The sequence below is a fragment of the Bactrocera oleae genome, chromosome 6, assembly GCF_042242935.1.
Source record: "Bactrocera oleae isolate idBacOlea1 chromosome 6, idBacOlea1, whole genome shotgun sequence".
NCBI lineage: Eukaryota > Metazoa > Arthropoda > Insecta > Diptera > Tephritidae > Bactrocera > Bactrocera oleae.
In genome coordinates, this window is record NC_091540.1 from 61617527 (window position 1) to 61636159 (window position 18633).

An 18633-nucleotide genomic window follows, 5' to 3' on the forward strand; every position below is an offset into this window, starting at 1 on the left:
TTTTTTTCTTGACTGAAACTGGCTTCATATGTGTTGTTTTATTTTGGTATATCACTCTATCACTCTAATACTGTTATAGGTCTATCACTCTAATACTAAAAATATAATTCAAAAAATTTATAAATATATTTCCTATACATCACTCTAATACTGAAGCTTTAACGGGAAATTTTTCTTCCAAAACCAATTTTTTTCAGTGTACAAAATGAGGAAGTTCAAAAAACACTCAAAATAATAAAACATAACAACCACATATATATAGGTAGTTAAGTCGCTATCGTTACTGCTACTAGCTAAATTAGTATTTTATGCAAATTTTGCAATTTCACTACATCAACAAACATATTAAAATTTACATAACAAACAGAGGTATATATCTGATATAAGACGTTCCAGCACGCACCAGTGCACATTGGCAAAACACACGCATAACACTCTGCTTTGACTTCATTTATATAGGTATACTTCTTAGTATGAGTTCAAGCACTTTCCTTGACTAAACATCGAGCGAAATATTGTGTAATTCTCAGCAAATTTATGCAGAACTTTTTACTAATAAAACTGCTTAGATAAAAGTTTTATTATAGTATTTTATACCCTGAACATGGTACATTAAGTTAATCACGAAGCTTGTAATACCTAGAAGGTCACTTCGGAGAGCCTTTAAAGTATATATGTGTATAAATGATCAACGTGACGTACTAGTGATTTATCCACGTTCGTTTACCTATATATACGTAAGCTAGTCCTAATGTTTTTACGATATCGATCTCAATATTTGCACTTGTCTCTTTCTCTCCAAGCAGCTGCTCTATACTATGGTTGCCGCTATCGGATCACCGTAGCATAGAGCTTCCACCTACATTTCAAATCAAGTCCTTATATGGAAAACTTTTTCATTTGATAAGATATCTTCACGAAATTTTGCATATTTTATTATTCACTGTGACACTACAAACTCCAAGCAAATTATTCTGTTCGAACCATTTTAGCATTTAGCTGTCATACAAGCCGACAAGTCGGAAGGCAGCTACTTGATGAGATTTTTTACTGAATTTATACCTTCTTTTTCTAAATAAACCTTGTAATCTTTAGAAAAAATATGTATTATTCCCGACAATAACTGAAGAAAAGAACTTTCAAAAATTTAATTATTCGAATTAGTGACAAATTAGTGAAGCTATTATAAAAAGTTAAGGCACAGGATGTGATGAAAACTCAGGCACTCACGGTTCATTAATAACAAAAACGAAGTCAAAAACTACATTTAAAGTGTTCATAATGACCACTACCATTATATAGCCGGCAAAGCTATATATGGTTTCAACTTTTTATGGCCAGGTGTTAATTAATATTTTTCTGAAATTCTTTTTAACATTTCAATTGTCATGGCCTTGGAATAGGACGAGTATGCGATAACGAATTGCGATTTTATGGCGAAAATAAACGACAGCGGCTTATAAAGCCTGGCTAAGAATGCAATACATACACATACATGCAAGAATTTCATACATTTCTTGCTTGCTTAACGCTTTTACACATATTATATATATTCGCATGTACATGTGCATATGGTTGTATATGTGTATGCATGTAAGTTGATGATAAATGCCGTGGGGAAGCATTCATTAATTTACACTTGTCAACACGGCGTAGTAGCAAATTTATGAGGTGGCACAGCAACAGAAGCTAAATGAAGTCAAATATTTTTACACGCTCACTGTTGGCACTAGCCATTTACATATGCTGCATGCGTATGTAAACATGCCAACACGTGTATGCATGTACATACTATGTACATAGGTGTGAGTGTAAACATATTTGCTGAAATTATAACGAAGTGCGCTAACTAACCTGACAATGAGAATATTGTCGCTTTCATTGCATTCGTAAATTTTCACTCGCCGGCAAAGGCGAATTTTCACGCGCGCCATTTCATCACTCAGCTAGCAATGAAAAAGAGGATTGTTTCGGAGAGTAATGTAATTACGTATAAAATTTTTATTTTCAGTTTTAGTCTCTCAACAAAACTCCTTACAAGAGCTTAATTTTGATCGGTCAGTTTGTATGGCAGCTAAATCTATCGTGGTCCGATCCGAAAAATTTCTTCGGAAATTACACCATTGCCTTCGGCAATAACGCATGCTGAACTTTGTGAAGATATCTTGTTAAATAAAAAAGGTTTCCATATAAGCAATTGATTCCGATCGTTCAGTTTATATGGCAGCTTTATCATATAGTAGCCCGATATTTGTAGTGCCGATAAATGAGCAGCTTCGATATCTCAAAAATTGAAGGACTAGTATGCATCTATACAGACTGACGGACAGGCAGATGGACATGGCTAATTTGACTCATCTTGTCATGCTGATCATTCATATTATATATATTTATATTTTATAGGCTCTCCGACGTTTCCTTCCCGGTGTTACAGGCTTCGTGGCAAACTTAATATACCTTGTTTAGTGTACAATTAGATCATCTAAGGACCACCTTTTTCTTTCCATATATAATTTAATTTAATATATTGTACCATACATACAAGGTATATAAGTATTAGTGTATATGTCCCTTATATTGAAGCCTCAGTCAAAATTGCAAATTAGTATCCTTGCTTACTCGCCTTTCCTCTTGCCTTGTAGTGGTAGTTGGAAATGATGACATCTCCACACATATACATATACATATATGTATGTGTACTTAAATATACACTTGAATTTATGCATTTCTGTAGCACTACCTTCGACATTTGTTGCGATTTTGACCCGTTGAGTTGGCTGAGTTTGTTTAGCCATTGTTATGTCAAAGTTGACAGAAATTAGATATGCAAAATGCAAACAGAGCACGTTGAGTACACTTCCATAAGTAAATCATACGTACCGTTGAGGTAGCGTTGTACATTAGGACCATGTGAAGAGCATAAGAACCGCGTAAACGTACATATTTCTTATACAATGCTAATTAATATTGACAGTAATTAGCGTGAAGTAAAAACAAGGTAATAAAGAGCGTATAGTTAAATTCAATGGAGAGAAAAATAGTGTGTGTCCATGTGGATGCTACGTAAGGGTGTGAGGTAGGAGACAATAAAAGATAGTTAGTACAATTTTATAAAAAAAGCACAGAAATTTAGAGTGAAATCTTTAAATTTGACAGAGAGATAAATAAAGTGTGCCTAAATGACCCTAAAGACATAACATAAGGGTTAAGAAAGCAGAAAGCATACAAAAATTAGGTAGAGAGATCACTATATATAGCACCTAAAATCGTTTTTATTTTCCTGTGCGATCTCCCTTCCAAAAACAAGAATCAAATCACCGAGCAATCACAATTTGTTTACACTTTTTCTCTAGAATTTGTTTAGATTTTATACCATGAACAGGGTATATTAAGTTTGCGAAGAAGTTTGTGACACCCCAAAGGAAACGTCAGACAAATCATGAAATATATAAATATATTTAAAAATATATGAGCAGTGTGATCGAGTTAGACATGCCCGTCTTTCTGTGCGTTTGTTTTTATATACCTTAGTTTTTTGAGATATCGATCTGAAAATTTGCACGTATCATTCTCTAGCCAAGAAACTTCTCATTTATCGGAACCGGCGATATCGGACTACTATAACATATAGCTGCCATACAAACCGAACAATCAAACTCAAGTCCCTATATGGAAAACATTTGTATTTGACGAGATATCATCAGAATATTTGGTATAAGTTATTGTCCAAGATATTAGTGTAAACTCCGAAGAAATTGTTCAGATCGGCTTGCTATAGCATATAGCTAACTGACTGTTCAAAGTTTTTGTAGGCCATTAAAGCTTCGATGCAGCTGAAGTTAGGTTTTTTCTTTGCTTGTTGTATATATATAAAAGTATATAGGCAACGCGATACATGTGTGTCTAATGGCTTGGCTAACTATCACAGCCAAATCATTATGGCCAAGTGTTGCAAGAGTAAATGCGCTTGCTGCTGCACAACAGCTAGTTAGAAAGTTTTTCAATGCGCTTACGCACACAGCCATTTCAATGAGATATGATACAATTTTCATCACTAATAATAAAAAAGAACTTTGCGAAAGTAACTTTTAAGACTTAATTTTAAAATATTGCGCGGAATCACAGTTGGTGTGCGAGTAAAAAGCGAGCAGAGTGAAGTTCGCTGCGCGCAAATGTGCCACACTATATTTGGTCGTAAAAATGTTGAAAAAACGAAACCAAAAAAAAAAACAAAAAAACCAAAAGCAAGAACAAAAAAATATTTTCCATTTTTTACATTTTATTGCATTTTTCTTTCAAGGTATTGGCCATTTATAGTCCTGCCTCATTTACTTTTATGACTGGCAGCGTCGCAAAATGTGCTGCACTAAATTTTTATATTACAAGCAAATACTGTATGAACATACAAACATACCATATATAAATACATGGCTTGAAGGCTTTCGACACACGCACACTAGCATAATTATGTTTATACATAATATATTAAATTTTTTATATTTTAAGCGCGCCATATATAGACATTAGCTTTTAGTACATACATAATTTCGCTTGCCTTTAATTTAATGCCCGCAGTAATGTGGCAGCAACATTATAACCTCTAAACAAATTTCAAGAAACGTCTACTAAAGTGTAGCTGGTATAAGAAATTGAAGCGAATGAAATTTTGTAGCTCGAAATTCTCACAAATCCAGGCGCAAGCAAATGCTTGAATTGCTTATCTGTTTAAATTGCTTGAAACACACCCATTTTCCACGCTTGCCTCTCTACTATACATACTATATTGAATACTCGTGCCGCTTGTTCTACAGTATGCCCCTCAACCGCTCCTGCGCCCTTCATTGCGCTATTCAATTTTCATATCATTTAATTAAAATCGCAATTTTCGTGTATATTTTCTTCTACCGATTCGCTGTGCCTCTTCTCTTCTGCCTGTTTCTTACGAAATTCGCCCACTACAGCCTACCTGCCACAAGTTATGTTGTTGTTGCCGGTTCGCATATTTGCATATATATTTTATATTTCCTTACTTTCCAAAAAAATTGAAATAAATTAAAGAAATAAATATGCATGAGTAAAAAATTGATGGATTAAATTGCCTTAATGAATTTAAAAATGCGGAAAGTAGCCTTAGTCGGTGGATTATTAATTAAAGAAAAATTTTGAAAGATATTTACTTTTAAAATAAGGTTTTTATTGTAAAATTAACACACCAATTGTGTAAGGCTACTGAATGAAAGTTGCTGGTATTTTAACGCTGAATGTATAAGATATTTTTGCTTTGCGAATGACTACTGAAAACAGTATACTAGAAAATTTAGATAACAACCCTGAGATGGTTTTTGGTTTAAAATAGTTGGCGGCATTGCTCGAATTTGTGACAGAATATAGTATATATTATACATAATACGAATGTAAACATAATACAAAGTGATCAAATTAATTTTTCTCAGACGTGGTCTCATTATCTGCTCAATCGAACAATCAAATTATTCGGAAGGCGGTTAGTTATTTATTAATATTCAGATTAATTGCCTTTGATCTCGGTTCAGACCAGCTTCGAAGAAGTTTTTCCTGCAATTTTTTTTCTAATAATGGTCACCTTTGAGCAAACTTTTAAGCTGTAACAGATTTTCATAAAATGTTCCGGATTGGCTTAAAATGTGTATATATATTTCAGACCGTCAATTAATCCAGTGGTATTTATAGAACTTTCAGACAGCTACCTGTATTAACCTGTACTTATAGACCTTTCAGATAGTTTCTTAAGTAAAAAGAAAACCCTTATTTTTATATTATATAGAAGTTTAAGTGTTTAATTGGCATTTTTAGAATGGGCCAATTTTGGTTAAGTGGACCGTTTTGTTGCCATTTCGAAGGTAATTTCATAATGCCGCTCTCATATTAACCTTCGTCCCTACAAGTATTAGCAAAAAACTGGGGCAATCGATTTACACAAGCTTCTCTTGAGGCGAATTTTTCAACAGCAAAATCATTCACCATGAACAGAAATAGGAGATAATCGCTTGAAATCAGGTCCGGAGTAGAGAATGGATCCTAAAGAAATTCCCAACCAAACTTCTGGACCTTCTAGCGAGCCAATATCGATTGTTTCCGTAAGATGGTCCACCTGTTGACAGTACAAGTTCGATTTAAGAGTTTGGACTTAGGTGAGTAACTGATGGTGGATAATTCAATGCCAATCTCACCAACCGCCTAGGCAAATCTTCTTGACCTGGTTTTGCCACCGTTTCCATCCGGTTAAACGGTTTCAGACGGTTATTTGTGCAAAGTTTCAACTAATAGGTACTCGATACAGTTCGGATTCGATTAAAATATATTCGAAAATTGGGTTTCCAAAGCGTAATGCATCTTTGGCATCAAAATTGGTTCAACGGGATCGACCAAAATTGCCGGTGATCGGCTGTTTCAGTATCGGGACCTTAAGCACTATTTCTAATTTCAGCCGCCTGGATTGCTATTTCACATTTATCGGAGATAAACTGTAAAATATGGTAGTTATTCTCTTTGCTGGTGTTCTTCTTTGACGCGCGCTCAAAAAATACTGAGGCTAGCAATATAATAATTGTCTGAAAGAGTTATTTAAGATAAAATCTTATCTTTCTGATGCCATATAGCATAACTGGATCGCATTTATACAACACGAGATACAGAATACTCAAGTCGGCTGGATTAATAATAGATTTCTTTTTAATAGACGTAATTTTCAGACCCTTTGTATATATAAAAAGTGTGTTGGATTATTTGTCCACTGTAACTTAATTAAATTTTGAATTGACTCAATTTACCATACCGAAATATAAAGTTTAATTCAAGTATAATAAGTAGATTAACAGAATTTGGATATAATGTAGTAAAAATGTACTCAAACTAACTGTAGATGTTAATTGAGTCAACATAGTGTATGTTGATTCGACTTAATTAAGATAAGACTTTAAATTTTAACTCTATTAGAAATAAAATAATTTCTTAAGGACCGGCAATATTAAAAGACGAATATTATAATATATTATATATATCTAGTAATTCTTATATAGACTAAATAATCATAATTATAATTTTTAAAATTCATGTTCATAATGATCACATTAGTATAATTGAACCATTAAGATTTCAAACCACTACGATGAAAGGAACTACATGTGGTTAAACAAGATAAGCACTGACTAAAGAGACTACGAATGATTTTTGTTTTTCAAATTCAATGCAAGCATTGCGTAAATCTTGGTTACAAAGCATACATTTTCCTAAAACAATTAGCACGCCAGCTGCAGTAAAATTGCAACGCCTTCACATGCGAGTGAAAAATGGCGCAAAAGAAATGCTCCATCAGCAAATTTAAATGCTTGCAAACGACAGCTAAAAGATACGAATGCAATACCAAAAGAAAATCGAAAAATTAAATAACATATGCCAAACTCAAGGCACGAGAAACTAGTCACCGCAGTGCAGAGTGCAGAATAAAAATAAAGCTGAAGAATAATGAAAAGAAAAAGAATAATGAAAAGCAACAAAAAAAACAAAATTATGGTAAGAAAAAGAAGAATGCAAAGAAAAGGAGCTTCACGGCCGCAACTTGAAATGCAACTGGATTTCTTCTTTGCATTCTACAAAAAGTTGCATACACTTAAATTGCGCAAGAAATAGAAGCATACGAAATGAAATTCTAGTAAAATGAAATAAAATTGAAATAAAAAGGAATACAACTACAATGCTGCACGTTGCACACTGCATCTTGCCCAACAAGACAATGGCTGCTGCATTCTATATGTATACCAGGTTAATGGTTTTGCTCTCCAGTCGCGCAGGCAAGTTGTATGCCTGGGAGAGCACACCACGCCATGCCACGGCGGCCATACCGGCCTGGGTGCAGATAAAGTTGGCCATGACCTTTTTAATGTGAAATTACGTTCACCTTTTCAATAAATCAGTTTGACAGTTTGTGAGATATTCTACGCTGCTACAGCGTTGCATTCACCATTTTTAAGACGGTTAAATGGGCCGTGTGCATTTTCGTTTCGCAATGAGAATGTAGCGACTAAGGAGAAAATGAGCAAATTAAATTTATTTAAAAGGTGAAACGTCGTGTGGGCGGCAATGGTTATGCCTAACAAATGAGATGTGCATCAGTAAATAACTTGTTATTGTACGATGTGGGCGTTTAAAAAAATTTGAAAAAAAATATATAACAAAAGAGAGCTTCAAAACATATTACTTTCGAAGCTTTTGAAAAGCAAAGTGGAGAGCGAAACAGAAAAAAGCGAGCACGGTGCATATTTCAAATTTAATTTTATTGTACTAGAAATATATTTTTGTACCTGTTTACTCGTTAATATAATTATAATTTCCTTGAATCCACAAAGTGTGCTTAGCATTTGGTATAAAAGCACTTCATTTTAGGGTTCTCCACCCGAATTCCATTAAAAATTAATATGCCACCCTTAATTTGTACGCAACATTTAGCCTTAAAGCCTTGTGGCTTAGTAATTTTATGCAAATCTGAGAATTTCAGTGCATATTTTGAAGTCACTAATTTGCATTTAAATTGAACATCAACTTTCAGTACAGAATACTCGTAGCTTGAAGAAAAGGAAGGCAGATCTTTTTTTTAAACTAAGAATTAAATTAAGTGTAACTCCTTGGTGTTTTAATTATTTTTGGTATTAGGTGGACATTAATGGTTCAAAAATTATATTTTTACATACTATTTATAGGCTCTCAGAATAATTGTCGATATACACATACTACTTAACCACTTTGATTTTTTAGAAAGTCCACATTCTGATGGATTCTATAAAGATTTTTTTCTATGAAATGAAACTCATATTGAGGATACATCTCTAAATTGAAAGAAAAATCGTATAATTCTCAACAATTCGACAACAGCGCCATCTAGCCTTTGACCCAAAAAGCAACAGCAAGTACTAATTCATAAAATAAAAATAATAAAATAATAATATAGATTTGAAAATATAATTACAAAAAAATATTTATATTAATATAAATAACAAAATAAATAAAAAATTAAAAATGAAATTAAATAAAAGAAAAACTTTCATTTTCAAAATGCGAAAGAAATAATCTTTAACGATAATTTTATAAAATACTAATTATATAATTACAAAAAAAAATAGTATTATATAAATATAAATTACAAAATAAATAAAAAATAAAAATAAAAAATTAAATAAAACACAAAAAGAAATTTAACAAGACATAAAAAAATTAAAAAAAAAAATATAAAAAAATTTAATTTTCAAAATGCGACAGTTTCTTTAAACAAAAAACTTTCATAACTTCAAAAGCTCACTTAGGGCTAGTGTTCTCAAAATTCTATTAAAACTTCAAAGTAAGCTGAAAAAAATGTCTAAGCAATTCTATAACTCCCAAGTATGCCGAAAAACATTTTTTTTCCAATTTAATATTTAAATGAAATTACCGTTTAATTTCACTTTACTTTATGCTTTTGATCCAAGCGAAAATCAAATTAACATGTAACACTAATTATAAACATTGAGTTTTTAATCTAATCAAAAATGTTGAAAAGCATACAACGGCACTAATTACGGCAACAACAATAATGACAACAACAACAACGATAATAAAAACAACAACAACAAAAACAACCAAACCAACATTAATAAAAGCAACAACAATAATAAAAGCGACAACAATAACAATATAAACAACAGCAACGTTAATGAAACCAACAACAAAAACAACCAGCATATAAGTTAAAGCGCTTTCGCAACAATAATGCATTCTTTCTTCGATAAATCTATATGAAAGCAATTCAAAATTTCATTAAAAACGCAATTATAGAGCTTGTGCGCCTAATAGCATGCTACACTGGTGGTGGCAAAGCGCTGCTATAACCCATATACATATACATCTATATAGTGTATACATAACTACCCATTAATCGCAAACACAAAACATGTTATAAACTAATGCATGTGTATATAGTTGTTGTTGCTTTCAGCTAAAAATTGCTTTAGAGCTTGAAAGTGTAGCAATATGTTCAGTAATAGAAATTGTTGCGCATAACTATACAATAAAAATTACATATAGCAATAAGATTTCAAATAAATGTGGGTCTAAGAGTTGTTATTTATATAAGTAAATATACATATATACACATATACTTTTTAATACATTTTTATTTATTGTTTTAAATTTTTTCTAAAATTTGATTTCAAAATGTTTTTAAAAACCATTTAAACAAGTATATCATATATACATACATCCATATATACACTTACTCTTATATATACAATATATATTATATATACATACATATTTTAAAATATTTCGTTTTCCTCAACAAAAGCCTCACCTTGAAATTATTTTTCTGCCTACAACTTTAATAAGTAATTTTCTAAAAGCAGGAAATCAAATTAGACTCACATTAATTATGTATAACCCTTAGCTTTGAGTGCCTCATTATTGCTTTTATGACAATGAAAGGGTGCAAACGGTGTAGAAAACGCCCAACGAACAATATGTATAAAGAATTTCATGCAGGTTGTTGTTATACCTAAACAAAATTAAAGGAAAGGGATGAAAATTAAAAGAAGAAAAGGAATTTTAACATTGTTACTAAGAGTATAGCAGAAAGCAAATTTTTACATTATAGACAACAAACAAATATTTTTTATGTTTTAATAAATATTTCAAAAAGTTGTTGTTTAAATTATAGGGAAGAACTATGTAACATGGTATTGTGACAAGGTATCTTCACAACCTCTGGCAGAGATTGTTGTCCTGAACAACGCTACAATTAACAGTTAAGATTTTTTTTCCATACAAAGTAACCTTAATTCGACGTGAAGGCTAATATAAAACAAACAGCATAACTAGAAAGAACTTGCAACATGCTATTCGTTGGTTGCAAATATCAATTATAAACCCCTCGCAATAGATAACCCCACGAAGCGCTTTGCAACATGGCGCTTTGAACCTAAAAATAATTTTATAATTTAAAAGCAAGAGAAATCGGCAGTTATTCTACAAAATTGCCAAAAACAACTATATATTTTCCTTGTCATTGCTGATAAAAGAGCTACGTAAATTCTCTGCTACCCACGCGCATGCGCAAAACTCCAAAATAAATTTGCACATACGCAACTTGAATCGCAAGCAAACAGCTCGTGTATGCATGCGGCCACGTATTTTTATGTGGGCGCTGATAAATTGTAATGTTCGACAATTGAATAAGGCCAAATGCGCTAACATTATTTGTAATTAGTGTGGAATGCAATTTGTCTTAAATGGCACATGTATGTGCTATGTATGTTTGTGATTATATGTGTATATATATATATTGAAATAAATGTGACGTTAAAATGCCGTGGAATGCCGTATATAGCATAAAAAAGTGGTATTTAGAAGTTTGGAGGCTATGAAGACAATAATGCTAGAAAGTCTCTCTCGACTGTAACTCCAGTCATCTTTATAAATTACTCGCTGTGAGTTCAATACTTTTGGCGCATAAGTAGCACTCATACTTTGCATACACAAGTTTGTAATAATATATGTACAAGTATATGCTGCATTGCGTTGTTGTTGCCTCCTCCTATACCATTTAAATGGTACAAGCAGCTAAATTACTGGAAGGCATTTTACGACAACTAAATGTGCAGCCTTGACCGCCACAGAGGTTAGTACTTACATAAATACATACTCGTAAGCATGCATATATTTTACTGACAATCAGATTATGCTGTTCGCCATCGACTGGTTTGGTCATTACAGAGCTTTTTTACGCTCAGCCGAAAGTAAGAGTGTTCAGAATTGGCTTTCAGCTGACGAGCTCGGATTGAAAAGCAAAACATATTTATTGGTTATGACTTTAAGTCAAATTATGTACATTTAAATTTCCTTATATTAGCATATATATATGTAGTCGAAGTTATATACAAGAAAAACGACGATTTATTTCTCAACATAGTCTCCTTTGAGCTCGTTGTATAATGCTAAAACCAGCGATGCTTCAACCTTTTTAAGCCGCCTCAGAAGTGCGTTTTCTGGATTTCCTCGAAGTAAGACTCCGTAATGGCGATTTTATTTTTTTCGAATAAAATTTCTGTCCGACAAGTGACTTTTTCAAACCAAAATAAGTCTAATGGAGCCGAATATGGAGTATACGCTGAATGGGAGCAGTTTATAGTCTAAATTGGCCAATTTGGCCGACGGTGGATGTACGAGCCGATTCGTTTCATGGTGAAAGACAACGGTAGTCGATGAAAAACATACTTTGTGACTCTCAAAAAACGTCGAATATCCACTTTCAAACCAATTGAACTGGCTTCACCTTCTTCGAAGCAGATTCGTTGCAGAAAATCACTGTTTCGTCCATTCGTTGGGTTTGGTTGCGTACCAGTGGGTCCCTGTTTGATAGATGATCACGAAGCGAAGCCGAAACTTCTTCTGTGAAGTCGTTTAATATTTGTAAAAAGTTTGCAATAGACTCAATTTCGAACTTCAAAGGCAAATATTTCGCTTTTGGAGGCTGTATTCGAAAAACGGAGATATAACTTTTTTAACCACCTATGACTCGATCTCTCGAAAAAAATTGTTTTGGTGCAAATTAAGCCACATTTTCGAAATTAAGTAGGTTTCTTAAAACAAAGCTCTTGAAATTTGTTTTTGCCAAATAAAAAAAAATTAAATGTTAAATTTTGTTGAGAAATTTAATTAGTTTAAATTCAAAACCATTTCTCTTGGTCACAGGGTATTTTTCAAAAACATATATATAAATATAGATATATGTTCACTTATACACAATATTCTTTGCTCAAAAATGCTTCGTCGCCACTTTTATGACTCTAAAAAAGCAACACAAGAAAAATAAATTAACAAAAAAGCGAAAACATAACGCCCATAAAACCAGAAATCTTGCTAAGAAATTTGTTGGAGCCACCACTACAATACACATATCGCCACACATGCATCACATCCTGATATGGCGAAACTAAAAGCAAAACCAAAATGAGCAAGTGGGGAAACTAAAAATGGAAAAAAATAAACAAAATCGCTTTGTCGAAATTGCAACATAACCTAAATGATTTATAGCCTTTGTGAATATTTAATGGCGCAGCCTGTCTGCCGAGATGATGAAAAGCACACGAGATGAAAAAAGGGAAAATGCAATAAAATCATGCATAAAAGACAACAACAACAACAGCACACACAAAAAACAATGGACAAAGGTGAGTAACGAAGAAAAACGAAGTGAGTCAGCCAACGACAACTAACTTGGCTAAAATGTGTTTGGTTAAAATGCGCCGGCATATTTAGCCTTCTTGCAGGTCAGCGCTAACGAATGAAGTGAAGAGGTAAAATACACATGTATGTATATATACATATGTACGCGTGTATGTGTGTATGTGTAAAGAAAGTGTATACAAGGCAAATGCAAAGTAATAAAGAGTGAAGAATAACTACTGAATGTATGAAAGTTGTTTGCTAGATGCGCCGGAGCGGTGTAAAGTTGCGAGGAATTTGTAAGGATCAGTTAGTTCAGCCCTTTCTGACCATTTGCGCTTGCTGTTGACGGTGTGCAAGTTAGCTGCTAAACAAAAAAAAAAAACAAAAATAAATAAAGTCAAAGACAATTTATTGCAAACACAAGATGACGTAAAATATGTACTTTCGTTTGAGTGCGTCAAGAAAAACAATTCAAGAAGAAAATATGAAATCGAAATAAACTACGAAAATATGATGAAATGCGATTTGAAAAAGAGTGAATAAATACATTATACAGGCAGCAAATTTTGGTCACGAAATTATTTGTGAAATATACTTAATACATTTTTTTTCTTGGAGTATCTGAAAACGCTCAAAAGTTTAGAAATTAAAAATCAATTATTTTTATGAAAAATTAACCTACAAATATAAATTTTGTACTTGTATAACGTTGGCAACCCTGTTTTCTAGTGTAGTTTTATATTAAAAACTCAAGCTGTCGAAAGCATCTACTTATTTGTCATTGTAATATTTTACGTATTTTAACTAAATATAATTTTTTAAATAGGTGGCAACTCTTAAAACATAATATGTTTGTTAAAAAACTTTTGTAAATTCAGAAACATCTAATGATTTGTAATTGTAATGTCTTATAATTATATAATAGCATATCCACTCCACCAATTTACTCCATTATTTTTTAGCTATTAAAAGGTTTTTTGTGTTCATTCAACGATAGAGTATTGTCGAATTTTCGAAGTTAAATTTCATTTATAAATTTCATTCGACAGAGAAATGTAATTTTCGACTAGATTCGACATATTCTAACATTATTTTCAAGAGTAAGTTCTTTTTTGTATTTCATTATCGGACTGAATTACATACATAAATTTTTTCTAATTTTCGAAGTTATTTGTCAAAACACGGTAATTTATCATTAAAAAATTTTATTCAGCAAATTCAATGAATTTGTGACTATAAACGACTTATTCTAAAATTTTTTTTTGAGAACAAGACTTTTTTATATATCACTTTATCTGACTGAGTAAGGTATATTTTTCGAATTTATGAATTTTGCTGTCATTTTGAACTAAGATGTCATGACTTATAAGAAAATCGATGAAATTTTGAGTGGAATCATTCTGTTCGTAGTTAAAGTGTCAAAGCAAACGTGTTTCTTGTGTTCTGATAAACGACAGACGATTGTCGAATTTTCGATTTTAAATTTCAGTTAAAATTTGAAGATTTGAAATTTGTGACTATATCCCAATATTCAAAAACTATTTTGGAACGTAAAATATTTTTGTAATTCTTTTCTGATTGAATAAAATATTTTATTTCGAAATTTCGAAGTTAAATGTCATTTATAATTTTTATTCGACAAATACAAGGAATTTTCGACAAGACCTATTAAAAGACTACTTTTGAGAGTAAACTATTTTGTATCTCTTCAACAGAGTGAATATGTTTTTCGAATTTTCGACGTTATAACGAACATTTGACGTCTACATAACCAAAACAAGGTAATTTTGACTGGTGTCTTCCCATTCAAGAAGGATGCTTCGAAGCAAACATATTTTCATATTATAGTGTCCGACCAAATCGTGAGTGTTATTCGAATTTTCGAAGTTAGCTGTCACTTATAACTCACATTGTACGTCTAAAAACCAAAAACAAAGCAAATTTAACAGGAAGCAACTTATTGCAGAATTATGTTTCGTAGCAATCATTCTTTTTAGTGTACTGTAGAAGAGAGTCGTAATTGTTTTTCGAAATTTCGAATTTAATTGTCATCATATCTAGGTAGATATTGTTGAAAATGCAAAGCAATTCAAATGTTTTTTTGTTTAATTTTTTTCATTATTTCAGAAGTAGAGTATTCATAAATCAAAAAAGCTTGAGCTTATGGATTCCCATTCCGAGAGTATTTCGGTAATCATTAATTTTTATTATATGTGGAAAATATATATATGTATATGTGGTAAAAATTCTTCCCCATATATATCTTCTATAGCTCTTTTTCCACAAAAATCTTTGCAAGTTAATGAGGTGAATTGTAAAAATGCTATAAAATGCACATAATTGTACTTACATACAGACATAAATCTTTGCAATGTTAGTACCAGTTAAATTATATGCACTCCTTTTATTATTGTTGTCGCGAGCGTTGCTTATTATTACATTTCATACACATTTCCATCAGCAACACTACGACTAGGTACTCAGTACCAGTATAACTTATATGTATATAGAGGCATATGTGTATATGTATGCACTGATGTATTGTTATTTTTAATGCACAGCTTTTATTCGTTACCGCAATTGCCATTATTACTTTTATGGTTTTTGTTTTATACTCCTTGGTATTTGCGCTGTCGACTCAACTCACCGTTGGCGTGTTGAAAAATTACCCTTAAAAGACAAAAAGCTCATAAATTGCCTTTTGCTGTTAAGTATTACTGCTGTGCCAGTCGCGCCAGCCTCCACATACTCGCTTATGTTGTGATATGTATGCTCGTATGCTAGTATGCTTGTATGTGTGTGTTGTTGTTGTTATTTTTACCTTCATAGCGTCTTTTTTAACTTGTAGTTTTATGTTTTTATTTCGGTATATTTTTTTATTTTATTTTTATTAAAATTTTTTTTGCTGCTTTTATTGTGGAATATGTCGCTTTTTGACCATTGTCGTAGCGCTTTTTATTGCCATTGTTTGTGTTGTTGCAATTTTTAATGGTTTTTAACATGTCTTTCGGGTTATTTATTGTTTCTATTGCGTTCTTCCGGCAAAGTGAAGCTGTTGTCATATAGTCATTGTGATCTGTGGTATATACAAACCTCTGTTTCTGTACCAAAAACGTATATGCACTCAATACATGCATTATATTTATGATGTTATATATATGTTTGTATATTTTCTTGCAGAAATTTGCATAAAAATGCTTTCTTCAGAAATTTATGTTTCTCTTTTCCTACCGGGTACTTTTTTCTTTACTCTATATTAACATTATAATCACAACATATTCGTTAAAGCAACTTTTTTCAAGTGTTCGTGTTGGTAGTGTAATTAATTCACATCGAGGATGTGTTTCAATTAATTTCGCTTGAATTACTTCTTCTCGGAAAACTTAAGTGTCTCAAACGCAATAAACTAAATACAAAATTGAGGTAGGCATATAACCACATAATGTTCTGAGATATACGAGCATTTCGCATAATTGCATTAACGCCAATAATAAAGTTTTTTTTTTATTATTATATACATATTTTTTAAGACATTTGTGGATGCATCTTAGGAAAAATATTACAAAAGCCCAGTTATTTATCTCTTATGAAAGCTCATATGTTTAAACCATGATATATTGAAGTTTAAGGTCTTTTGACATACACATGTATGTTTTAGGTAATCGATTTATCTTCAAATTTCCTTCCTTATGAAATATTTTTGTAGAAAATTTAGTTAAGATCCATTATTCTGAGATTTTAGTGTACGTGTTAGTTTTTTAGCTGAGCTTCTTTTACTCAGTAGTATCTTTGTTGGTTAGCTAATTCCCAAATGTGTTTAAAAATTAACGTTGTAACAGAAGGTTAAGAGTAAATTTTGGCCTGGATCGCGCTTTCTTTTAAAAATATGATAAACTCTACATTTCGGAGAAGCTCTATATAACATAGACTTATATATATAAAAATAGTGGCGAACTGAGTCGATTTAGCCATGTCCGTCTGTCTATCGGTCGGTACATACGCGAACCAATTATCCAGTTTTTGAGATATCAATCTGAAATTCTCCTCAAGAAGCTGATCATTTGTCGGAACCACCGATTTGGCAACACTATAACAAGGCAATACTTATTACAATCTCCGAACAAATAGTTTAGATCGGACCTCTATAGGATATAAATGCCATTTAAACTTCTTCAAAATTAAGCACTTTTATGGAGAATTTTTTTCATTTCTTTCAAATAACTAACACGAATATTTATTTTCCCTTAAGAAGAAGAAGTCGCGGCTACGTTCTTAATAATATCTAATAAAGGAGTAAAACAAACCTAATTCGTAATGACTTAAGCTTGTTTGGGACCAGAATCTCTTAAGAATGGATTCAGTACTTCTACTGATCTGGTAACCTACACCGTCGTTATTTTAGTTAAGTTAGCTGTCGTTTGTTGCTAATGACTTCGTACTAGATTGGCACTATGATAAAGATATACAGAAAGGAATACAATTCTCACTTTACTGAATTTTGAGTTGCAAAATCCCGCTTAAACTTGATACATCATATCTTAGGTTAGATGGCTGATCCCCCCAAGATGGCGGGGGATCATATTTCGATTCTTCTTCATCCTCTTCCAAGCAGCTTATGCAACTGGTAAAATTTTAAATCTTACTGCATACATTCCGATCTAGTAGTGTCCAGTTGGAACTTGTTGTAACTGTGAGAGATGAACTTTGCTAAGGGCGATGATCTTACTAGACTCTTGAGATTTACCCAAAAGAAACTTGCGGTCAGGCAGTTACTAGTATTTGACCAGCGCTTGTCAAGCTCGGCTGACGCCCAACCATCCAAACCAACCAACCGCAAGAAGCCAAAGGAGCTGCTATCCGTTTTCATTCCGCAACTAGTGAGACAGAAGTACCTGACTTAGCAAGTACCTGGTTTTCGGCAATTTTACTATGACCAGGCAGACAAACCAATCTAATCATGAAGTAAGTCGTTAAGGAGTAGCGAATTCCCTTCACTAGTCTCGAGTGTACGGTCAGGGAGCTCAAGGCTAGTATCACCACACTGCTATCGGAGGAAGTGAATGGTAACCACTCTGAAGGAGGCTGTACTCTGCAACAGGAGATCTACAGGCAGGCGAGGCAGGCACTTTCACTTGTAGGACAGTGGAGTGAGAAAATCTGAAGTGGAGTTGATAGCTAGTTCCCGACAGTAAAGACCATAACAAGAATGCAATCTGGAAATGGTACTAAATAAACCACAACCGAACCAGTTCGGCACAGGACTATATTTCGGCACGGTATATACAAATTTAATTGTACTTACGCCTTTGTTTTTACTTTTTTTGACCATAAAATTTCGTTTGTCTCCTTCTCTCTCCGGTCTACAAAGCTTACACGCCCTTTCATTGTACAAAGATGTCATGT

The 18633-nt window shown here is 32.5% G+C and overlaps 1 protein-coding gene and 1 long non-coding RNA gene across 6 annotated transcripts in view; both read left to right on the forward strand.

The window, feature by feature from the left end:
* Tet (Ten-Eleven Translocation (TET) family protein) overlaps window positions 1-18633 on the forward strand; it is a 280426-nt gene that overhangs the window by 100471 nt on the left and 161322 nt on the right. The gene's annotated exons all lie outside the window — the stretch shown is intronic.
* Window positions 13201-13808, forward strand: LOC118681180 (uncharacterized). The gene is made up of 2 exons (XR_004976868.2): window positions 13201-13232; window positions 13321-13808. It is a non-coding gene; the product is annotated as an uncharacterized lncRNA (long non-coding RNA).